The 25,944-nt window shown below is 34.9% G+C and overlaps 1 long non-coding RNA gene and 1 other non-coding gene across 2 annotated transcripts in view; one reads left to right on the top strand and one right to left on the bottom strand.

Moving 5' to 3' along the window:
- Positions 1-25,944, top strand: part of LOC146996816 (uncharacterized) — a 143,409-nt gene that overhangs the window by 62,307 nt on the left and 55,158 nt on the right. The gene's annotated exons all lie outside the window — the stretch shown is intronic.
- TRNAS-CGA (transfer RNA serine (anticodon CGA)) lies at positions 25,216-25,288 on the bottom strand. The gene has a single exon. It is a non-coding gene; the product is annotated as a tRNA-Ser (tRNA).

The following is a 25,944-nucleotide window of genomic DNA, read 5'->3' as shown; positions in this document are numbered from 1 at the left end:
TTTACTACTAAAAAACTTAATGTCTTGCTTTGGTGGCCAAAGCAAAGCGTGCTGGACGATACTTCGCCACCTCTTAGATTTGATCAAGTGGCTTTGATATTTCTCCTCAGTTGTCCTTTAGTGTGTGTGTGTGGGAGAATATAAAGAATTATCGCACTTTTCAATGAGTACTTTAATCATCGAAATGGTAGTACGCACACCTAGTAACAATTTTGGTGTGCGTTTCAAAATAGTTTGGTTTTGCTGTTTAGTTCAGAGAAGCAATTCATTCGGGTCTGTTTATAATTAGGCAAAAATGTAAGATATCTTTCAAATTTGATTTATCTTTTATTGATTAACAGGCAATTTAAAAGCAAAGGATGCAATTCTTAAGAATATATATTTTTTAAAAATTTTAAATTCCATTGATTTAAATAAAAATGCATTTAATTCACGATATATTTAATTGCAAACATTAAATATTTTTATAGAAATACATTATATACTTTTTCATGTTTTTCAAATACACAGAAGATACATAACGTTGTTTGTTGAAAGCCTGGAATGCAAGTGATTTTACGGTGAATGAATACACTGTTGTAGCTTGAATAATTAAGGTTTTCTTCAATAAATAAGAGGAAATGCCCTGAAAAGGATATTATTTATTAAACTATCAAAGTAAGTTTTTCTCTAAGTTTGTTGTTGTTATTTTGAAAGAGTTAATTTTACATACATGGATCTATTGAATCGTAGTTCTCAGTAATTGATTATCAACTTGAATATTAACTGTTGTATATGGTGAAATTATTGCTACAATATTAAATTTACGTGTATTTGCATATACGTAAAATGAATTTTACTCCACATATCGAAAAAAGTATTATTTGTACTGCCAGTCACTATCATCACCTCTCATACCGAAAAAAAAAAAAAAAAAAGAAAGAAAAAAAAAAAGTACTCAAAACTAAACCCGAGACAGAACGTTTTGATACCAAATTCCCGATGGCGATTTGCATATTACCTCTTGCCTTCCGATCCCACGGTATTTGCGCGACCGCATTCTTTTGGCATGCCTAAATAGGCCAAACGGACCGGCGGCTTAGGTAGGGCCTTGGGCGGGGTATGGGGCAGGGCCGAGTTGAGAAGGTAGTTTGGTCGGTAGCCTCCAAATTAAACCGTTTAGAAGCGATTTTAAAATAAATAATAATCAAAAAGAAGAAACAGCTGACAAAAAACCTGGAAGATGACTTTGGTATACTTTTTTTATTGCTCTACTTTCCTTTTCTACATTTAATTTAATCGGAACTTGCGGGAAAAACCCTTTTGAGAGACTTGGAGGAAAAGCTTAGAGATTTCAACAAAGTTGAAAAGTCGGTCACTGGATCAGCCGAGTAAGAGATTTTAATTGAGCGAAGATTTTGAACAATAAAGTTCTTTTTTATTTCAAGAATTTTTCCTCTTTTGTACTTCTTTAATTACGGTATACTTGCGCTTGTTGCGTTATCAAATGATGGGAAAAACATCTATTGTTGTTCTTCCTTTTCTCCATTAATTAAAAAACATTTGCAAACATAGTTTTGCTTTCTAGAAAAATATAAAACATCGCATTAGACATTAATATCTAGTATTCCTATTTATGACATATGTAAAACTTGCTGTATATTGTATATACAGCATCTTCTCTTCATTTCTTCTCTTCTAAAAAGATGCCATCGATTGTAAGATGCAACTACAATTTCAGCATCGTCAACGTAAGGGGGGGAGGGGACTTCAGTTTTAAGTTAAATAAAATAAATGAAATAAAATGCACTTAGTAAATATCTCTATTTGACATTCGACTTCAGTTTATCAGTAGCAAAAGCATTCTTTTTTAAATTAGTGATTTGGAAATATTTATTCGCTTTAAAATAATTACTTATATGAGAAAAATTGAACTGAAGAAATGAGATGCGTATTCAATCGCTTCTTAAAGGTTCTCATTAAAAAACAAGAAAATTTTACTTTAAAATAAAAACTATGATATTTTAATAAATTCAATATTAGAAAAAGGCCCATCAGTATTTGTTTCCAGTCCAAAATATCGTATAATATAGCCTTCTTCTTGATATACTCTAGTTATGGGTATTACGCTAGTACTATTTAAAACTGCATGAAAATAGTGGGTCAGGAATAATAAGTTTAAGGAAAAAAAAAAAAAAAAAAAAAACAGTTCTGTTATTGTTGCCTGAAAAATTGCATTTACATTTTATATTTTATACATTTACAATTTATACATTTTTTCAGGTGTACATAGAACCTATCATTTTTTCTTTTCAGATGCAAATACATTTTTTCCCCATTGCATTCATTTCTGCACACGCACACTCACATACACACACACACATATATGTATATAATATATATATATATTTGCAATTTTGTATGTGATTCTGTTGAAGTTTAAAAAACGGAATTTAAATAAAGGAATTTTAATAAAGAATCTACTGTTGGAATAATAAACTCGAAAATTTTCGTGATTACGCTTCGTACAATGACCCATTAGCGGCTGAGCAGTAAAATCATTGAACACAGGTAATTCGGTTCAACTTTCGAATCTTGGGCTGGCTGCATGGGTGTTTTCGTGATTTTCCTTATGTGTAACATGTATGCAGTATCTTGTGGATGCATACGTGAATAAAGCGGGTGGAGATCGTGTAAAATCGCTGACTACTAGTAGTTCGGTCCAACTTTCGAATCCCGGAGAACGAGCTGGCTGCATGGGTGTTTTCGTAATTTTCCGCATCTGTAACGTGTATACGAGCCAGTTTCCCTTTAAATGTCTTCCACGAAGGCATCCCTCCCCTTAGACCGATTGCCCTCGAGTGCATTGCCATAGATGAAGTTGAAGAAGAAACTCTATTGAGTAGCTATTGAAACGCTATTAAGTAACTGATTTTATTCCTATACAAATTTTTTTTTCAGATGTATATGGAAAGGATTTCATTCATATTGAAATGTGTTTATACATTGTTTTCAGGTGTACATTGAACCTATAATTTTTTTCAAATGCAAATACATTTTGCACTCATTACATGCATTTTTACACACGTACACACACACTCTCTCTCTCTCTCTCACACACACACACATATATATGTGGTATCTTGTGGATGCGTGCGTGAATAAAGCAGGCTTGCCCGCTAGCAATCAAGTCAGCTAACGAATATCTTGTGTGCAACTGATTCGTCATGGGTCATTTCACCGTTAAATAAAAGAAGAAATCAAATAGATGTTTAGAAATAAAATACGTAAGAATGTTTGCTTATAACGTTATTGCACAGTCATTTGAAGCAGGAGACGTAAAAAATGTGCAATGCACTCGTCGAGACTCGAACCCTCGACCTCTCGAAAAAGCGTCGAGTATGCTTCCAGTTACACAACGAAGACATGCGGTAACGAGGGAGACAATATCTTATATATTTCCCCTATTTAAAGGGCGACTAGGGATTAGGGGACCCAATCGCTAAATCCGTCAGGATTTAGCGATTTAGCGATAGCGTCAGGAATTATCGTCCACCACTTTTTACTTCGGGCGCCACTTTTAGTGTCATTAGGAGTTTTCGACCGCAAGAGACGTGAATGATGTGTGGTGACCTCGCCGGGATTCGAACTCTAGATCTCTCGAATACGCGTCGAGTGTGCTTCCAATTACGCCACGAAGGCATGCGGAAACGAGGAAGAAAATGCCTTATAATATAATTACTTCTTTACAAATATGGAATGTAAACAAATTACACAGAATTGATTAGAAAATTGTGTCAGTATCAAATACAACAAAATTATCACATTTTATAATTACGAGCTAAACTCCTGAGATAATCTATTATATTATCATTTCAAAAATTATGTAATACAGTGTTTACACGATTCGTCAAAATTTCTTGAAATTTTAATCAACCAGTTCAATTAAACTTCATTAAAAATGGAATTACTTTGAAATCTTGTTAGCACATTATTCTCTTAAAATTAATACATATATAGATAGATATACTAACAAGTTAATTTTTATGGCATGCGTAACGATATGATTGTATGAAATTGTATACAAAAGCATTTTATATATTATTTAAAAGGTTTTAATACGAGGAATTTGCTGAGATGTAAATGCTAACAAACCATCTGATTCTTTAAATGGTAAACGTTTAGAAAGATGTTTTATTATAACTTTGATCGTAGAGCAAATTTTTGCATGTGATTTGTTTTAAAATATTTGCAAAAAATCGAGTTTTAATATAAAAATAAACAAATTTCAATTTTTAAAAATTATATAAAGATAATACCCCTTAAATATTATCTTGAAAATGGTCGACTTATTTTGAAATCTCAAAACAATTTCCTTTTTATTATGAATGTTATATTATGTTATGTTTAATTTTAATATTATGTTTTACTTTATAATCATATATTATTTTTATAATTTTATTTCATCTTAATTATGAAAGCTTTTTAGCTATTGATATGAATTTAATTAAATACGTCATATCATTAATGGATTTATTATTTTAGTATATTTTAATAATTGTAGAAGATGTGCATAATTACAAAAGCTTTTTTATGGCGCGGCGACGGCAAAACGGCGGCGAATAGTCCATTCCCTTTCTTCTCCCTTCCTGCAGTATCTCAACAAACGCTGTCACCGCTGGTGCCCAAGATTTATGACGGACAACATATGCATGTTCTTATCTTGATTACGTTATTCATGGGCTTCAAAATGCCAGCTGAAACTTTAGTAGATCTTCCCTGCTGTAAGAAGACACATAATAGAATTAAATAACTATAAAATTGTCAAGATGCACCCAGTTTGCAAGGAATAGTAAATTGTAGCTACTGGCTTCAAAGTTGAGGAGGTATGACGGTCTTCTGCAGGATGAGATTCTAGGTCCGAGCCTAAATCAAAGCTAGGATCTTTAGGGAAACATCGACTAAGTAGCCTTGCTGGGAATAATAAAGTCCTATTGACAGTCACTGCGATCCTAAGTTTTCCATCCTAAAAAATCCATATGTATGTTTGAAATGGAACTTCATCAAATTTTCAAGTAGGTATTAGGGAAGACAAGTTACCAGTCTTGGTGATGAAACAATTAACGCTTGCCTGCAATCATTAGAACTCCTGGTTCCGAATACTAGAATTTAATTAATTTTAGATATGCTACTATCGACTGTATTAAAAGAAATATTGAATTTTTAAAAGCAGATGCCTAGAAGTTTATAAATTTAACTTCCTTTTCTTTGAGCATTGAAATATGAATTGTTATAGCTTATTTAATGAAGCCAAAGCAATTTTTTAGTACCTCAACATTTTGATTCTTTTTGTTACATTCTCCTTTAATCCATAGACAGCATAAGGAGGTCAGAAACGGTGAGACATGATACCTATACAAACCCACTCTAACGCAACCTTTTAACTATATTTCACAATATCTTTCTATCATGTTTGCAACCGCTTCAAAACACGGAATAACCATGGAAAGAGAGAGCAGGAAAGAGAGGAAAATGTGAGCTCTGACATTGTTCTCTAAAGTGAAAAGTTGGTCAGCGGATCAAGCTCACACAACAGTTCTTTCGTCTGGAAATTTTTGATTATTATTTATCAATAGTTCAGCCGAAAGCGAAGGAGTAACCAAACACGCCCTTGAATGGAGGATTATGGGCTGCATCGCAACGCAGGTGCATGCGTTCCAGGATTTGTACAGGTAGATTCAACACGCTACTACAGTTTCAAAATTTTAAACACTTCCTCTTTCCTTATCTCCTCCCATCAACAGCTGACAAGTGCATCTATAATCTGTAACACTTGTAATTACTTGTAACAAAAGAATTAAAAGGTTTTTGTATTTTCAGGGAAATTAGAATTGCAGCAAACTAGAAAAAAAAAAAAAAAAAAAAAAAAAAAAAAAAGAGCTATATGATGAACAGAAATTCCCAGAATCCAAATAACATTTTGATATGCCTTAAGGCTATTAATGCTGATATTTTTAAAACTTTTAAATAAACTAAAGACAGCTAAAAACTTAATTATAATTTACAAAATGGTTTGTATTGAGGACAGAACTGTTACAGAAATCAAAAGCAATAACTTTGCAGATTCGAGTGTAGGATAATCTCCAATAGTTGTAGTTAGAAGGACTCTAACGAAACCGAGGAAATAATAACACTATTGATAACACTATAACACTATAGTACAGAGTTGGTTAGAGAAGGTAAAACTAATAATATTTTATTCATGAATCAAGAAAACTTTGCAAATGATAGCTGTAACGAAACGGCAGTGGTTTATCGCGTAGATAGAATGATAGACTTCTGCATAGCCGTGGACGATTCAGCATCATTTTATTATTGTATACAACAGCTCTGAAGACAAAATATTTGCTTCACACATGATTATGGGTGCAATAGACACCCCAAAATTTTGTATAAGCAGCTTACTAAACAGTAGAAAAAGAAGTACAGCGAAGCGACAGATGTGACTTATCCTGGGAGCAGCAAAAGGAAACGTTTAAAGCAATTCGATTACAGCAGACGCGTTAAAGGACTTTTTAATTGAAAATTAGAAATGTAAAAGTCTATTGCCAATTTGTGCCAATTAAGTTTAATTTGTTAATAAATTTCCATCATATTTTTATATCTTACATATTTCTATCGACGTACTAACAAAAAATATTATACTATATGTATATATTTATATTTGAGGAAGTATTGTTACTATTTATTCCTAGTTCTTAATGTAGAGAAAAACCTATGAACAATATTAGATGTGGCAGGGAATAATGAATTTTTCGTTTGTCATTGATCTTGAACACCAAAGGGTGACCATAGGAGTTTTACTAGTTTCATCCCAATTTTAGTCATCAAACTGGAAATCGTTTGAAGGGTTACGGATTCCCTTACTGACAGTTAGCTTCATTTAACACCCAATGGAAGGGAAAGTATCAAACAAAATAAATCGTATACTAGGATGGTGTGCCATATATATATATATATATATATACACTGCTGGCCACTCAAATTGCAAAACCAAGAAAGACAAGAGATATCAAAACAAAATTTATTTAGTAGATAACATGATAACCAAGTATCAATGATTAAACTTATAGACTTCTGTGAAGTGTGGTTCCTTCCAGAATCAGCAGCCAGAGTAGTCGCCATTGTTGGAGATCACCGCTGCCACACGCGTCGGCATTGATTCAAAGAGACTTTGGATGTGTTCTTGGGGTACAGCAGACTATGCAGCTTCCTCACGTTGCGAAAGTTGATCTGGTGTGGCAGCTTGGTATGTAATCTGGGTCAATCGCTCAACAACCATGAACCACACAAGATCCGGAGAATCGGCGAAAGATCCGGAGAGCGAGCCGGCCAGGGAAGCAATTCAATCTGGCGATTGACGAAGAGCCCTTGAACAATGTTTGCCACGTGTGGTTGCGCATTATTCTGATGAAATATGGCTGTGGGCAAGCCCTGAAGGTAAGGAAGGACAACTGTCTCCAACACCTCGGAGATGTAGCGCTGGCTGTTTAAAGTACCGGCAATGCGTATTAGAGGAGTGAGAAAGTGATATCCGATACCGCCCCATACCGTAATACCCGGTGCAGGACCAGTGTGGCGGTGCATAAGGCAGCTGTTCAGCATCCGCTCTCCACGGTGTCTCCAGACTCGAATCCGACCATCATGCTGTTGCAGACAGAAGCGTGACTCGTCAGTAAAGACAATTTCATTCCATTCTGCCGTCCACATCCTTCTTTCATCGCACCATTGGCGGCGGGGACGTCTGTGGTTTTGCGTCAAGGGTAAATGAAGCAATGGACGTCTTGCAGACAGACCAATCCGCTGTAAACGGCGTCGAATGGTACGCGCAGACACTGGATGATGCGTTACAGACTGAATGTGCTGTGCTATGGTTCGCGATGTGACTGAACGATCCGTCACTGCCATGCGCACAATGTTCCTGTCATCACGTGAAGTGGTGCACTGAGGTGGATGCGATCGAACACGTCGTCCGTCGTACCCTCCTGCATATCCGCATTACAGTTATTTGGTTTCGTCCAACACGACTACCGATTTCCTTGAAAGATAAATCCACACTCTCGGTAAGCCACTATCCTTCGGAAAAAAAAAAAAAAAACAAGAAAAACACAATTGCCGAACTTGAAATCGTCGAAAACTCCAAGCCTTAAATAGCGCTTTGAAGAGGCGCCGCAGGCGCGCGTGATGTGCGTCTGCGCTGAAATTCTAATCATTTGCATATCTCACCTCCGCTAATGCATGTTGTAAATTTCATGTTATTTGCATGCTTCCTTCAGGGTGTTGCATTTACGGTGGCACGCAGTGTATATTGTCATATAACCCTTTCCGGCAAGCTACCTTTTAAAGTTGCAGTTTTCATTAAAAAGAAAAAAAAGGTAGGCAGTCTAATTAGGCCTAGAGGATAGTAAAATTTTGTGAAGATAGCACTTATCTTTTAATTCTGTGGGTGTACCCAAAGTGGCACACTGATTGAATAGAGCTGCGAAAAGAGTGCTGAAACGAGCACTGGTGCCAATGAACTGACCGATGAAATGCGGAGAAGCAAAGAATACAGACTCTCAGTTGTCCTAGATTATCGGTGAGCCCGGTCTGGGCACACCTAGAGTTCGCCGTTTGATTTTAGGCAACATTTCAAGGTAAAAATTTAAAACTAGTATAGAATAAGGAGATTAGTATACAGACAAAAAATAGCATAGAAATTTATTTTCAAACAATTCCTTTTATACCTTAAAAAAATCTACAAGATTTCTTTGAAAAATGAGGGGCTTAAAAAACTAAACATGGCTAAAATATATGGACTGGTTTGTGTTGAGCTGCCATCTACTATAAATAAAGAAGGTTCAGAGTAACCTATAGTAACCTATAAATCCTTTCTCATTCAATTTTTCTGTGCGTACACAAGGAAATTTTTAGGTGTGTCCAGATCGGACACACTGTGCCGCAAAAGGTTAAGAGATATACAAAGACGCTTAGGTTAACAGCAGCAGCGCATATGTGATACAAAATGACACAAAAAAACCTAAAATAGCTAGTAACACAATTACCTACAGTAAAAAAATTACGAGAAAGAACGGAAACGAACTACCAGTACAATCACTGTATATGTGTTTGGTGGCCTTCTTTCTTTTGCATTAATGTCTCGAAAGGATTTGAAGTAATATTTTTTCATATGCTCTTTCTCCTTAATCCTATACTTTACTATCTCTTTATCAGAATTCGAACTGGAACCTTTAGGCGTGGACTGAGCTCACCCTTCATTGATAATTTTACGGATTTGAGATTGAAAAGATCAAAGTACACCGATTACTATCTCGGCTGGTGACTGGTGACTGAGGATGGGGAGATATCGTTTTACCAAGAGGTTAGGCAGTGTTATTCCATGTTCACCAGCGTATATGGAACACAGCTGCTTTATTCAGCAGTGTACTTAATACAATACTTAATACACAAGAAGCAAATTTTAAACAGTCATTTACAAATAATGTTTGTTGGTTCATTGATAGGTTGACTGCAATTCCAGAAGGTTACTATGAATATACATTACATCATACATAGTACAGCACATTTATGTACAATGGCAGTGAAGGCTGTTGGTCACCAATGTTCATCAGTGTCTCCTGAGACCTACAGGTTATTTGGTGGTGTGATATATTTAACTAGAGTGTCAAATAAAAACTATATAGAAGTACTACAGTATCTTGAAATACCATTAATCACTAGCGAACTAAAAACTGACGATCGTCATTCCACTCTAATAACAGCGAATTATCAGAACTAGCAGTAGATTTAATAAATTTTAAAAAGAAAATTAAAATGAAGTACGAATTACCCATCAAGGGTACTGGTGATCGGTGATTTAGAATTTGACTCATTTATCATCAGTACGGGGCGGAGCCGCTGAAGTTTAAAAAATTTCAGAAATTGAAGAGCAGCAGTACATGTGAAAGATGTCTTTGTCACCGGGAACCTAAAGGTTGGTTACTTGTGACTCATTGGTCATCGGCATTCAACCTCTATTATTACTGACCGAAGGCTATAGATAACCATCAGATCCACCCATGATCACTATTTATTTTCAAGGTTGTTGGTCACTTAAGATATAAGGTTTTTGTCAGCAGTGAAGAAAAGTGTATTGTTCCTACAATGGTAATACTTTCTAAAGCGCTAGCTGATAACATAAACCTCGAAAATGTTTTGAAAGACTTCGCCAAAGCCATTTCTGACGTTAAACAGATGACAAAAGCTAGAATTTGTCCATCTCAATGCACGTCATCGCAGCAGATTTTGAGTGTATTAAATTTGTTAATTATCCTTTGATGTAGAGATAAAATGCGAATGATATTATTTACCTATTTCATTTTGATGAAAAGTAGCTGTAATAATAATTTTTAATGAGTCATAATCATCAAAGCAAAATGATTCATTATCAAATTTCATTTTTGACGCAAATGAATACATTTGGCTTGTCTGCTAATAACATCAGTAACGTTCAATCAATAATGAATTCTGTTTCAGGGTATTCTGAGGAGAATTGGGATGGATGCTTTTAATGAACTTCAGCAGCCTGACTGCGAGGTGCTCTAAAGTAGATGCAAGTATATTATGCTCAAGAGAGAAATGATTCCTATTCATGAGGTTTGTTTAATTGTACGTCAAGTGAAGCACGCAGGCGTTCTCACGCAAATGGTATGGAATACATATCGGTAAACAAGAATTTTGCGTGACGCGAGCAGTATCTAATATCCGATCTACAATGAACCATGACAATATCTTTGCCCATGTAGTGCTCATTAGCTGGGGCTGCAAGTGATTTTTACTGAATATATTTCTGTATGAGCAATACAGAAAGAGAAAATTAGAAACGAACAGCTGGAGTACACAGGCTTGTATATTTCACATATACATGTATTCGCTAAGCGTAACTTTTATATGTGCTTCCCAAGCATAGGCTCATGCTACATCTTATTCCTTGAAGTAATATATAAATAAGATGTAACATTGACAAAACTGCTGCAATTGGTTTTAAAAAAAGATTTTCTTTAGTTGACCACGGATAGTCACTAACTTATACTAAGACCTATACTAAGTATTATACTACAACTAACTATACTAATAGCTAAGCTAGAATATTGCGAGAATATGTTTTGAATCGTGGTAAAAGTGTTGAGTTGTGGTAATGTGTATACTGTTGAATTGTGCTACTATATTTTTTCAAATTAAAAAGTAAGAGTATTAGAGTAAGATATTTATGACAGCTTGTAAGGTGTATTTGAATTAACACATTATTTTTACGTTCATTATATCCCGTACTTTTATTTCTATCCTCACCTTCACCAAAAATGTAAATTAGGGGGATTTAAATAACAAGCAAAGATGTAAACTGAGATAGAGTTTGGTTTATTTGATTATAGATAAGCACGCGAGGGTTATCTGCCTGAGGGTTGGGATGCCTTCGTGGAGGACTTTAAAAAAGGAAAGTGGCTCATATCCACGTTACATATAGGGAAAGCCTCAAAAACTTCCATGCAGAAAGCCCGTTCGTCTGGAATAGAACTTAGGTCAACCAGTGTTCAGCTACTTTACCACTTTTTACTGCGTCAGAGATAAATGTTAGAAGCGCACTGAAAGAGTTGTTTCTCTCCTCCTGTTTAGATGTGCTGATTTCGTGAGTAATTTCATCCATTTGATAGTTTTTTACGCTAAGAGTCTGCCGGTAGTTAGGAGCCGGTTTGCTAGATATTAAATATCTACTGCTTTAACTGTTCAGGCCCACCAGCGGGCGAACGGTTAAGTCGCCAACACTCATAGCTCAGTCCGAAGTTCGAATTACGTGCACGACCTGGCTACATGGCGGCTTTCTTGGCTTCACTCATGTGCAATGTGTATACGAGCCAATTTCCCTTAGAAAGGTCCTCCACGAAGGCATTCCTCCCTTTAGTCAGATTTGATCCCTCCCTCAAGTGTTTTGCCATAATCAGATAAGCCAAACCAACCTTTCATTGTTCACATTTAATTGCATTCGAAGATTCTGCAAGGAGTGGTGGCTGATTTTGTTAAACTTTTAGTTGTTACTATAAGTTCGTAGTAAATAAATTTTTAGTTGCTTTTTACATTTGTTGGTACAATAAGTGTTTTAGACTTAAGTGTGAGTACAACACGTAGTCTGTAGCACAAGAACTTTAAAGAGTGGTACTTTAACAGAAGATTGGATTTATAAATTTGAATTGGAAAGATTTATAAAGACTTTTATTTGAAGAATTCTTTTCAAAAGCATTGGCTTGAACTTATTTCCGCAGTTTAACATGAGAAAAAAAATTGGCGTAGTTTGCTTGCTCTTGTTTGGAATGTGAACTTCGAAAGAAACTAGCATTGACTTTCAGCTTGGCCTCAGTTCAGAGGATATGTGTTTGAAACAAAAAGAAGTGCATTCGCTGCGTCTACATGTTTTAGTTGCCAAAACCTGCAGGACAAAAATGCCCTATGAAATGTCTTTAGCAATTTAAAAAGTCAAGTCGCACAATTCTAGCTCTCCCTGTTTGGTACAGCTCGAAAGACTAGCTACCTATCTCAGGGTTCGAATCTCAAATAAATCTTTGGATCTTTGTGATTGTATTTTCTCTTGAGGAATGCGAGAAAAAGAAGCTTGGATATGAAGGATATGAAATTCTCGTATTCTATTCCTTCGAGTCTCTAGACCACAAAAGAGACGCAGCTTTGGCAAATACTGTTAGGGTGCTTTATTGCAAGCGAAAAATCTAATTCATTCTCACAAATTTTAAGTTCGCTGGCTAGCATCGTCAAATGAAATCAAGTGGAAAAAGAGAAACCTGGTTAAACGTTTTACTTATACTGGGCTGGAAATCTCTACTTTGCCTGACATCTGATGCTCATTAGGGGTAGTAGGTATTTAAATATTAATATGCACTTCTAAAAACCTTGGATTCGGCTGTAGTTTTGAATAATTGCCACACCGAGTATGTCTTTCAACAATTTGACTTGCTGAAGAGTTAGCCGTAAAAGTTGAACAAGACTTCACACGGGCGCTAATCTTTTCCTGCAGTCTTTGGCAGCTGAAATATGAGCACTTCTTTCTCCCATTTTTTTATATCAACTGAACTGGGAACAAAGCTGATAGTCACTGTAGTTTCTTCACTTGGTTACGCTGTAAGGTAAATGGTGGTAGCATAAAGGCTTTACAATTTGTCTTCTTAGATTCATTCCAGTTACACGAGTCTTTTTAAGCATATAATACAGCTTTCACTAATTTTGGTTTAATTAATATTTTGCTCTTAAGAAAAGGTTTTTAAATGTCATTAATTTTTTTCATTAAATCATGATAAATCTCCTTCTTTTTTATTTTTATTTTATTTTATTTTTACAGAGAGTATTACATATTCCAAGAACAAACATAGAATCCTTATTTTCTCCCTCCTTCCAGCATGCCGTCGTGGTGTAACGGTAGCACACTCGGCGTGTATTCGAGAGGTCCAATTTTGAGTCCCAGCGAGGGCATTGCTCATTTTTTCGTGTCTCCAGCATAAAAAACCCAGTTGATCAGTAATGGGTTCAATGGGCATTTTTGGCAAAGAAGGTAAGCTTTACTTCAACAATTTACGGGCTAGTACCGTATAGATAATAAAGCTCACAGCCAGAGCAAACTGAATTTATTCACATATAAAATAATTCATTATTCCCCAAAACGCAATTCATTCAGTGTATGGGACAGCGATATTCAATATTCAATATTTTTCCCAATTTTATTCTGATTGTGATTATTATTATCCACGAATTATGTTCTATTTAAAAAATTTTTTGAAATCTCCACGAACTTGTTCATCAAATGTTACAATCACTATGAAATCAACAAGTGCACTCATAGAAACTGTAGTCAACAAGACCTCCTACGCTTGTTTGAAACAATTATTTCAAGTCGGTGATTAACTGAAAAGACTAATTTTTGATGCATTTTTATGTATGGAAGTACATTTTTATGTCTGTTTGGAAGCTTAAAACATTTCTTCATATCTAATAGTAACTGAAACAGTACGAATATATTAGAGTCGTAGTCATGACATGTAACCTTAGTATAGCAATTAACAGGCATACACTTTCACATCACACTGTAGCAATCAATCAATTATAACAGGAAAATATGATGACATCAGAAGAAGAAAAACGATAAACAAAATAAATGAAACTCGGGGCACATGAAGCGAATGTAGTATTAAAGCGTATAGATTATTCTACAGCGAAAAAGCATAAATTTCTGCTTCATTCTATGGATATTTCCCACTGAACAGCAATAATGTTACCCGCTCGTCGCGACAGATCTTCACAAAGATATATGGCATGCATTTTAATGAAAGAATAAAGTCTGCTGGAATGCTTCGTTGCAAAAGCAGCGGAGATGCGTCAAAAGATGACCATCATCATGTAAAAAACAAAACACGATCATGACGTTCTCCGGCATTCAAAGTAAGGCTACGTCCTTGCAAGGTAAAAATTCGTGAGATATTAAAATAAAAAATAATCGTCTCATTGTTTCTAGCCGCACTGCAGACGCAAAAACAACAAACAAGAGATGCAAAATAAAAGGAATATAAACAATGGTGCCCTAGACATACTTCCTATTACGTCAGGTGGATTTTCATACATATGTAAAATCTGAATTTTTTCAAAGCCGAATATGGCTGGATAGCTTAATTTATTTATTTACTTTATTTTTCTTTCTTAAAATTTATTTTACTTAACTGACAATTCCTACTATTCATTTTCAGAGTTTTATAACACGTTAATTATTAATACAACGTCATAAAACTTTGTCAACTTAAGCAACCTATAAAATATAATTAAAAAAAATTATTTTGTTTATTAATTTATTTATTTGGAGGAACCCATACGGTTCTCCCAAAATCAGATGTTTAGAAAGCATTGAAAATATATTAATATCCTGGGGACTTTGATAATTAAAATAATATTGTTGCGTGCGTATGGGTTTGTAATAGACTGGATGCATACAGAACCGACGATAGCTTGATAAAATTTGTTTTGCTAAAAGAAACTTTCCGCAGAAATACTCGTACAGCTCTTCACAGTATCACAGAGTACAATCAGCAACTACACTTCAGACTACTAAGAACGTTAAACGCAACACAATTCAGACGCATCAAAAAGGCGAAGCTCTCTCAAATATCTCAATACTCAGACTTCAGCTCTGAAATAACAACTGATAGCAGATGCCCTCTACCGTCTTAAATAGTTTTCAATCGGCTGCCGAGAAATCTCTAGTACTTTCTCGAAATTACTGGAAGGCATATGAAGGCGTTTGCAGTTTCACATATAGACTAATTGCATTTATTCAATTGCAGTACTCACTAGAGTTATATAGAGGCTGGATCAAAATGTTGCCAAACTGTGCCCAAGTTTAACGACTTTTGGCAATTTATCGCCAAATTTGGCTACAAAAATTAAACGCTTAAACCATCGCCCATTCAGCGATGTAGCCATTTATTCAATGTTAAATAGATATTAAATAGACGTGCTCTTGTATTCTTACTTTTCCGGAAAAGCATCGCCTCTTTAGATTTTCTTGTTACAATTCATGTTTCATGTATATAAATATATCTTTATATGTAACAATATATATTTACATAATGCAATTCTTTTCGCGTTAAATTCATTCTACAGAAAATCTCGTTCTTTACATTTTTTCTGTGGTTTGTGTTTTACATTTTTTATATTGCATTTATTTCATAAAAATTTATATATTTTTAAAAATTATTTAAATTATTAAATTAAAAATATATAAATTATTAAACATTATTTAAACCTTTATTAAATCATTTTAGCGTATTTTTCCTTTATATTTCCTTATACGATTTATTCCCTCCTATGTAGCTTTATATCAATAAGTAATAAATTATTAATTTTATTAATACGTTTTTGGTAATCAGTGAGATTTTGATTATGCCAATGAATTGCCGACGCATATTCGACTATTAGTGCCTTGATCATTATTGATCCTCTTTAAAATTTCATCGAAACCCAGGGAATCAATAGCCCACCAGCGCTCGAGCGGCAAAGTCGCTGAACACTGGTAATTCGGTCCGAGGTTTGAACCCCGCGTACAGGGCAGCTGCATGGGCGTTTTCGTGGTTTTCCACATGTGTAACGTGAATACCAACCAGTTTCCCTTAGGAAGTCCTCCACGAAGGAAGGCATTCCTTCCCTTAGCTGTCGAGACTTCACAGTAATTAAATAAACCAAACCAGCCACGGAATCAATACCGACACTAAACCCTGGTCTAAATCATGATACTAAATTTTTTACTTTTTTGAATTCTGATATGAAGCAGTGGACCGTCGAAAAGATGTTCTCATTTTAGCATTTTTGTCAAGTCAGGATGACGTCAGTAGCCTTGCATCGACTGTCGTTCCTGTATTTCGAAACTTTCTTTTGTTCTTTAAAAAACAGCTTTCAGAATGACTAGCGGTTTATTAACATAGGGATTTTAATTGTGTGCATGTTTTTAATCACTGTATGATCCATTTCGTAAGGTCATTAGTTTGTACTCAGTTTAAAACTTAAGCTAGAAGGCTAATACTAGCTTTTTTAGTTATGTTTACTTTCTTGTACAAAATAAAATAAATAGTGTAATCGTAATACATACCGGGTACCATATTTCAACAGAAATATCCATTTTAACTGTTCAAGAATGTATTTGGACAATTTTTTTGCTTGACATTTGTACATACGAACAGAATAAAGGACTGCTTGTTCCAAAGCGAACTGTAAAATGGATTTAAAGTGGGCTCAATAAGGATTCTACGGATGTATGTCGAAGTGTAGAAGACAAGTTACTGTCTGTTCAGGATGAAATCTTATTTCACAATGAGTTAATTTTGGTTCTCTGCATTTGATAATTATTACTGCTGGAAAATTATTATTGGCTGTTTGAGTTTTAGTTCCATTTACATCATCAGTGTTATGAAAGAGTCATATGACACAGATTAGTCTCGAAGTGCAGGAAAAGATTACTGATTTTAGAATACAAGAGGAGAAATACACAAATTAAGCATTAAAAGCTATTGTTGATTTAAATTATTGTTGATTTTTGAAATTCTTTTTTTTTTTCAGAATTTCACTTAGTTAGATTCTATGATCATTCCTTCCTTCTGATTGGGCGAGCTACGCAAAATAGAATACTGAACGAAATTTTTCGCTATCGGTGTGAAATATTGTGGCTAGAAAAGTGACGTTCAAACTAGCTCAGGGGAAATGTTTCTAGGAAAAATTGTATATTGTATTTGGCGGTCGAAGATTTATATCAGGTTTAGAAATCACATAATCAGAAAACATTTGCTAAGGCAGGATAGCAGATGAGCTGGCATGTTGCTACATCTAACAGCTCCGCCCGGGAGACGACTAGGAGGACAACATCCGACGTTCTGGCTAAGACCTGCACTTCGACAGATTCGGTTCCTGGAGTACCTAATCAGTCTTCACAGTGACTAGAACGATCGATTCTTCGATAGTAGGTTCAGGCTCGGCAGGGACCGTACTGGTTCTGTTTTGTCTGATCCTTGGTTGTGGTGAAGCTACATTGTTAGATATCAAAGGTTGTCCTTTGGCGTTTGGGTCCCCTTGGTTTGGACCTAGCTTTTTTGACCTTTTTGACCTAGCTTTGTAGGTGACCGGTTGGAACTCAGTCGCCATTGACTTTTGTTCTTATAACTTTGACTGTGTGCAGTTTTGTCGCCTTGGGTTGATCAAGGGGATTATGCCTCCTTAAATCGCCTCTGGAGGAGGAGGCGCAACAACTGTGTCTTGAAAAGGGCCAGGTGTGGGAGTCTCCCTCTCTGGTGTATTGCATCTAATAGCATATTTCCTTGAAATGTTATCCAAGATTACGTAGCTCTAGAAGATTACGTAGCAAGGAATTTCTTCAGCATCTGAAAAAGTGTTGTTCAGCAAACAAGAGGATGAAGAGATGAATGGTGTGCTAAAATAAATGGTAATACGTATCATATTATTTTATAATTTCGAATTATATTTCATTATACTAACTTCAATCTCAATACTTTCAGATTCCCAGTTGCGCAGTCACTATCCTATTACAAGGAGTACCGAGTGATTGGGTACATTAGATCGATGTAGGGAAGACTTACAAGTTACTCTCCATGTGCTATTCTTTTAGACACATTGCCTTTCTGTAACCCTACTTAATTTTCATAGCCTAGAATGGGTGATGAAGTAGATGCTCCAAAAAAAGAACAGACAGGAAAGATAAGCGTAAAGCTTTACAGTGAATTTACCCGGACGAAACGTCGCAGTGTTAGCGAAAAACATCTTTGTGGAAGAGAAAACATATCGGTTCTTAAATATTTTAGGGGCTGGATTGAAAAGCAGTGACAAAATTTTACAGCTTTAAAATATCGTAGTACAAAACATTGCTGTAAAAATATAGCAACTTAACAAAATATTACGAGATAATAAAATTATAGAGGCGTGTTTTCAGATTTAAAAGTTTCAAAAGAGTTTTCACTATTGCAGCATACAGTGATTTGCGAGCTACAGAAGAAATGAAATACTATACTATATCTCAGATCGTTCGAATTTAGCTAATAGCTAATTTATAAAGTTTTACTGAAAAACTGAGGTGAACGTTCTGGCGACTGAAAGAGCTGCATGGACAAGAAAGGTGATGGCTCTGCTATGTTTTCCACAATACCTTGCAGCAGTCACAGAGCATCTGCAAAAGATATGAAGCTCTTTACGCCCGTTTAACATGATGCCTTGACCAGATCATTAAACTGCCTCTGCTATAGTGTTCCTTTTCTCTGATTTTGGAGGACAGGAAACGGATCTTTGGTTCTCTCCAGACGAAAGAATATCGAAAATCAATAACTAGGGTGAACTGGAAATCATTTAGGAAGAATTGATGATCTAGGAAGCCGATGTCCGGAACGAAAGAACATCGGCTTTGGGGCATCTACTGATCCTTAGCCCAAAGCCGATTTTCTCTATTATAACCGGGCTCTTGTGCGCAGATGTAAGCGGGATGCGAACACCAGATGTTCTTGCAAACAGATAGATCTTAGAGCTTTCTCTATGCCTATTCGGAAGTAAAACTGGCCTGGAGTTCATTTTTATGGATAACAACACTTATTAATTTGGTAGATGATTTTCGAAAAAGTGAGAATATTAATGGCTTGGCCAATCAGATCTCCGGTTCTAAACTCTATAGGATATGTCTGAGACGCTGCCGAGGAACAACTGCAGTTTGCAACTCCCGGATCTGAAAACAACATTGCTGCAGAATTAGTACCAACTGCTACAGAAACTCAAAAACTGCCTCATTTCCGGTAAGAAGTCACGTCGTAAGCGGACCATGCCCCTTAACAGCCTCCTCTTTTGTTCAGTCTTGCAACCTCTGTTTCAGACCTTCCTGCTCCGATGAGCCTTAAGCACGATCGTGCCAGTGTATACCACAACTACGGTAATTTATTTTGTTGATTATATCAGCCTATGTTCTAACAAGATTGCACTAAAATCTATCCATCAGTCCTGAAAATAATTAATTCAGTGGGAAAATTCTGTTCATTTTGGACACCAATACAATTAGTGTAAAAATGATTTTATAAGGAATTCGGGTTTATACGATGATAAAATAAAAGATGTGAAAAGAATTTGTAGTTTATTACTTTACACAATTTTTAAATAATCTACTTAATTTTGAATATATATTAATATATATTATTTTGCTTACCAAACTAAAGTTTTTTCCCTTCCTATTAAACTAATATCAGTTCAGAGTTGCACTTTGTCTTCTAAGTACTTGCTATCCCACCAAATTTACTATTGTGTTTTAATTATTTATATATTTAAATATTTGAGGATTACGTATAGAGCAAAACAAATATTATGTTCGTGCTGGATGCAGAACAGTTACTGAATTCTTGTCCAAAAACGTGAAATATGCAAAAAAAAAAAAGAAATTCTTTGTCCTACATATTGCCGCGACTGGTATGTGCGACTCGCCATATTACATCATTAAAATGCAAATGATTCCGCCACAAAAATGTCCCGTTTCTAGTAAAGCGTACAAAGAATTCGTCAGGTTTGTGTTTGTAGGGCTTCGTGTCAAGGACAAGCATTGTTTTTATTCCAGTGTAAAGCTCAGAAGACGATAAAACGTGGCGACGGCCGTTTTTCTTCTGTTTCTATCGTTGCCATTCAACTAGGAAGTAAAAAAAGATAAATAACAGAACTTTTCATTGTTCCATCTCTTTTCCTTCTATCTCTAACTGATGTTTCGGAATGGTAATTAACGAGAGACGCAGACAACTATTTAATGAGACGCATTTAAGAGGAAAAATTTGATACTGCCGGAAGCCTTGGCTAGCGAAAACTTTTTGGAAAGTAGTGAATAAATATAGAACTACAAACGTAATAAATGTTGTTTATCCTCATACCTAAAATTATTTTATGAGCTTTATTTCGCTGAGTTAATAATTTGAAGGTTGAAATCATAAATTTTAGAGGTGGAACGAATGCTAAATTCTTTCCAAAGCCAAATACAAATCCTAAAATGTTCTACCTAATTCTTTATCTACCTGAAAAATCTATATTTGTTGATACGAAAAACATATTAAAAATAAGTAAAAGTAGAGGCTTGATTAACTTATCTACGCTGTGCCGAAGTCAAATACATGTCAGTGTCGATCATATGCCAATCGATGTCGAGCTTTTCTTTGTGTCGATTCCATGCTGGTACTGTAAAAATTAATAATTTAATAAAACGTTTTTGTTCTTGCTTATTCGTCACTACCAATTAAATATACACGCCTAATCTATGCTATGGCAGTGTCAACTATATAGTGGTGTCAATCTACGGCCAATCCTATATAAATATCATAAATAATAATTTTATCAATTTTTTCCCCATTCTATCGTGTTGATGGTGAGGTGGTGTTGACCCTACGGAGTGTAGATAGTATGACTTTGGCAATTCTGGGCGCATGAAAAATGCAGTCCGTCTTACACATTATTACCGCATTTACAGTGTCAGTCCTGTGCCAATAACTATTGTTGGTCTTATGCTGTCGCCGATTATACTCCCCATTAACGTTGCGCGGTATCGATCTTGTTACATGTCAACTCTATGCTTCGTTGATGCTATGGACTATACCTTCCACCTTTGTCCTTCTTTATTTATACTCCGGCTGCCAAGGTCGAGTTATTCGACTGCGGCAAAGCACTCGAGGGATATCTGGCTAAGGGAAGGGATGCCTTCGTGGAGGACTCTCTAAGGCAAACTGGCTCGTAAACACGTTACACATAAAGAAAACCATGAAAATGCGCATGCAGCCAGCCTGTTCGCGGGATTCAAGTTTCGGGTCGAACTACCAGTGTTCAGCGACTTTACCGCTCGGCCGCTGGTGGGCTCCTGCAAGGTCCTGACTGAATGGGAGGGAAATATGGTAATTGAAATTCTGAACTGATTACAGTATTACTTTCTAGATGCCTCTACAAGTCGAGATAATTTTCTTTTTCAAGTAGCTTTCTTTTCAACTCTTGGAAGGCTATATAAAATATAGTTATAGCTTCTTCAACTAGTATTTATATGATTACTGCAGGTACTAAATGACAATTTATTATCACTGAACGAATAGTGTTCATTAACGTAAATTTATACAATGCTAGCAAGATATTCAGTCAAAACATACATGAGAGTTCAACTTAAACTGCAAAGTCTTAGCGTAATTCTGCCATAGTTAGGTTATTATTTTATATCTTTTAATCACAAATATTTTTTTAATCTTGAAAACAGAAATTGCGGAAATTTTACATGTAAATTTTACATTTTACATTACATTGCGGAAATTTACAGCTTGAATTCTTATTAAGATAACTATTACACTAAAAACTGAACGTGGAGTATTCGGCAAATTTTTATATGTATAAAATTCCTATAAACAAAGTGCATATTTATATGCTATTTTATCTTGATTATAAAATTATGCACAGACCAGATGTAAAGTCTATACCTTTTTTTTAACATTTTAAAAATATATACAGACTCTTCAACATCCGATCTGTTTGGTGGCCAGCAAAGGCTGTTTCCACGTTGAAACCTCTAGACTGGAAACCATGTAAGGCATGGATGTTTCTCATTGTATAAAAGTACTTTTTAGAGCGGGGGCACTTAGAATATTTTGGCACGAAAAATCTTTACAAGAGGTAGGTGGCAGGAGAAGAAAAGTACGACATTATTTATTTCTGACCGTGATGTGTTATACATGTTAAAGTAAAATGGAACTGGGTAAAAATTTATTACCAACACTGATAATTAAGGCTCTTTGAATAGAAACAGGTACAAATACATCTACCCATTCAGGATTATTTATGAGGTCTATTAATCTAAGTAAACACAAAGAGATGAGAAAAATAGTAATAAAACACGAAGAAATTTTAACACGAGAAAAGCAACAACAAAAAGAACGGCGTAACTTCCATATCTCGTAAGAAACGTCAAGAAATTTCAAATAAATAACAAATAAGATAGCTGATGTGGACACCATATGACTTCCTTGTACGGCTTATTAAATTATACACATTTTTTGCTGCACTTTATTTAAACTTATTTCCTGTAGTTTCAATACAGATATATTTCCCCTTTCAATTAATTCTGTTCTCACTTCGCGGCAAGGCAAAAATACATAAAAGCTCAAAACATTCACATTAAAAATTTTAAAATATAGGAAAACACAAAACTAGACACTTAAAAAAAAGGGGGGGAGAGATTTTACAATTAAAATTAGTTTCTACGCAAAAACAAGCAATTCGGCCAGTGAGCAGGAAGACAGATCTTTCGGTGCACAAAATTGAAAGTTTACGTTTGGTCAAAGTTTATGTTTGGCAGAAAGGTAAGTGGGTGCACCAACTGACTTAATTCACTATTCTAACTGTATAGTGAATTAAGAATTCTGAATATTCTAACTGAATATTCAGAATTCAAAATTCATTCAGAAATCAGAATGAAGAGTTTCAAATGTAAACAAATGCGGCTTCTTTAGGTTTACCTTAATTGTCCTAACTTAATTGTTTAACTTAATTTTAAATTGTCCATAATTCTACAGCTACTGCATGCAGAATAACTAAAGGCATATAAACCCTAATTGAAGCATAAGAAAAACATAATTCAAGCAATTTAAAGCAAAAAATGCACCATTTACCAATATATAAGAATAAAAAAATTGAGTTTACCGAGTCGGGAAACAGAGACGGTATATATATACATGTTTTGGTGCAGCCGATTGCAACCAACTATATGTTATAACAGTCCCAATACAAAATTTCAACGTTCTGAGATACTAGTTTTTGAGTTATGCGAGGCGGTCAGATATTTTTTTTTAATATGATACTCGAACTTTTTCGCGATTACAATACTTCCTTTACTTCGTATAAGGAAATTAAAATGGGATAGAACAGAAACAGACAACATGAAACAGATAGATAACATAAAATATGAAAATACAAAACATTGTTTATGACGACTATTTATTTCAGTACGCTAACTGAAAAAAGTTAACTGAATTAAAATATCAATTAAGTACATGCTTATTTGTCTTTTGTAATTTTCCGTAGCAAATGATGTAATTTTCCACCATAAAGAAGATATTGATATTTTCTCCGATCAAAGGTTTTCCAATTTTTCAAAAGAATGACAATTTTTTCCATCGAAAATAATTACTTCATTTATTATGCAGATAAACTCTCTGTTGATTGTGACATCGATAGTAAGTGTTTTTGAAAAGTTTCAAAGTAAGAAATACATTCGTCAGTGCACATAATAAGGAAAATATGTAATAATTTTCTTTCAAGCCTTTTAGGGAAAATTTTGACAGCTTTTTGGTTAGCTTTCTTTCTACGACTCTTTGTTCTGCAGTGTCACAGCTTTACACAGTACTCACATAGTCTCATTATCGTAACGACATGAAAATAAAGAGTAATAAATGCTTCCTAATATCTGGAAAACATACGTTCGCGCAATCTGCGAAACTAAAAATGAAAACAAATTTGTTACATTTTTCATAGAATTTTTGCTGCATTAGCAATATTTTTGCAAAGAGGTATTTTTCTTCATTCCTAGAGGAAAAAATCTCAAATCTTTCAGATTTTATATTACGCTTATTGGGGAGCTTTTTTTTTTCATTTTTATACACATACGCGTTATGAGAGCATTTGAGCTAATGTTCATTTGCACTAAAAATATTTAAAAACAGCCTATCTTTAGAATCTCTGATAAATAGTCTCGCGCTCTGGAAATAAAAAAACAAATAAATAAATAAATAAATTTAAAAAAAAAATCGTACAGTGTTGCCATTGGTCGCTTTGAAATCCCTGAGTTTGATAGTAAACAATTCGTTAAAGTTTTACGAAATATGTAATAGGTAATAAGAAAAATTCGAAATTCGAGCCTCAAGGTGCCCATGTTCGGATGGAGGATTTCGTTATTCAAAATTTGGTGGCTCTAGGTACTGTCGTATATTCACAGTGCGAGAAACATACTTACGTTCATTCAGATTCTTCATTATTTAATTTCTTTAAATATAATACAGGGCAATAATAATGGGTGGGAAGAATTTAAAAAAATGGTTCGCCGCTTATAGTGAAACGCCACAAAATGCCGTTTTGAGACTAATAGTTCTCTGGGCTAAATAAAACACCTTTTATGAAGCTATTTGATTCGAAATTCATTTTTCTATTTATTACTGTTTATATTCGAAGCAGATTACAGAAGCTCTTAAATATTTGTAACAAAGAAGAAGTAAATTTAAAGATAGTCTTCATTTTAATATTATAAGAGGTTTTATGCAGGTGAGGATGAAGCTATCTTTCTTTCGAAGCTTTTTCTAGTTACGGAGTTTCTAAATCAGGCGAATAATACATTCTATTAATCGATGAATAATTATTAACTTTGTAGAATCATTCGGCATTTAGAAGCAGGAAACATGGAAAATTTTCAGTGCTCTTCCAGGAACTCGAATTCCGGACCTTCCGATTGCTTGCCGGACGTGCTTTTCAAATACATCAAGAAGGCACGCTGTGAGGAGAGGGAATACTTTGTAGAGACATTAGGTAATTTGGAAGCAGGAGAGATGAAATGAGCAATGCCCTCGCCAGGACTCGAACCACGGACCTCTCGAATTCGCGTCGAGAGTGCTGACCACTACACCACGAAGGCATGCTAAGATGGCTGGAGAAATACCTTATAACCTTACAACTTTGCGTTTTTCTTCTTCTAATAAGTAATTAATCGAAGACTTGTAGATCATCAACTGAAGTAATACAAGCGCTGAGAAGGATACACCCGCTGTTTGATTATTTCAAGAGTACATTTCATACTTTTATAGCATTCAGTTGTCGAAGAGATAGAACAGCAGCTAGCAGTAAGTTTTCAGGAAAGAGAAGCGAAAAAGGAATGTGCCGTACACTTCGAAGTTTAGACTAAGAATTATTTAATTTTGGTTCGTCTTCATTGTGATTGGTTAATTCAAATTTGCGAAGTTTCAGTTAGCAAATTTGAATATTATGATTGTGGTCGCATTTCGCTTTCTGCTTCTTTTGCTAGTTAACTTGCTGCTTCGTCTGTCTTCAACGTTATATCTCAAAATTTTATCGCTACCGAAGCATTTACTCAAGAACAGATGCATATTATATCAATTTATTTGTGTTATCTTAAAAATGTGTCTCATTCAAAGTAAAAATGAATATTTAATTCGACCGTGATTTCAATCTTTTTCTTTATGCATTTTATTCTTCTTCTTACGCTTCTTTTTCTTTATTCTTCTTCTTATGCTTCTTTTTCTTTATGCATTTTATTCTTCTTTATGCTTCTTC

This window comes from Stegodyphus dumicola, chromosome 6 (genome assembly GCF_044657685.1).
Source record: "Stegodyphus dumicola isolate Sdum_Otavi_A_Nest chromosome 6, ASM4465768v1".
Taxonomy (NCBI): Eukaryota; Metazoa; Arthropoda; class Arachnida; order Araneae; family Eresidae; genus Stegodyphus; species Stegodyphus dumicola.
The sequence above is the reverse complement of the archived record's forward strand: the minus strand, read 5'-3'. Positions and strand labels throughout refer to the sequence as shown.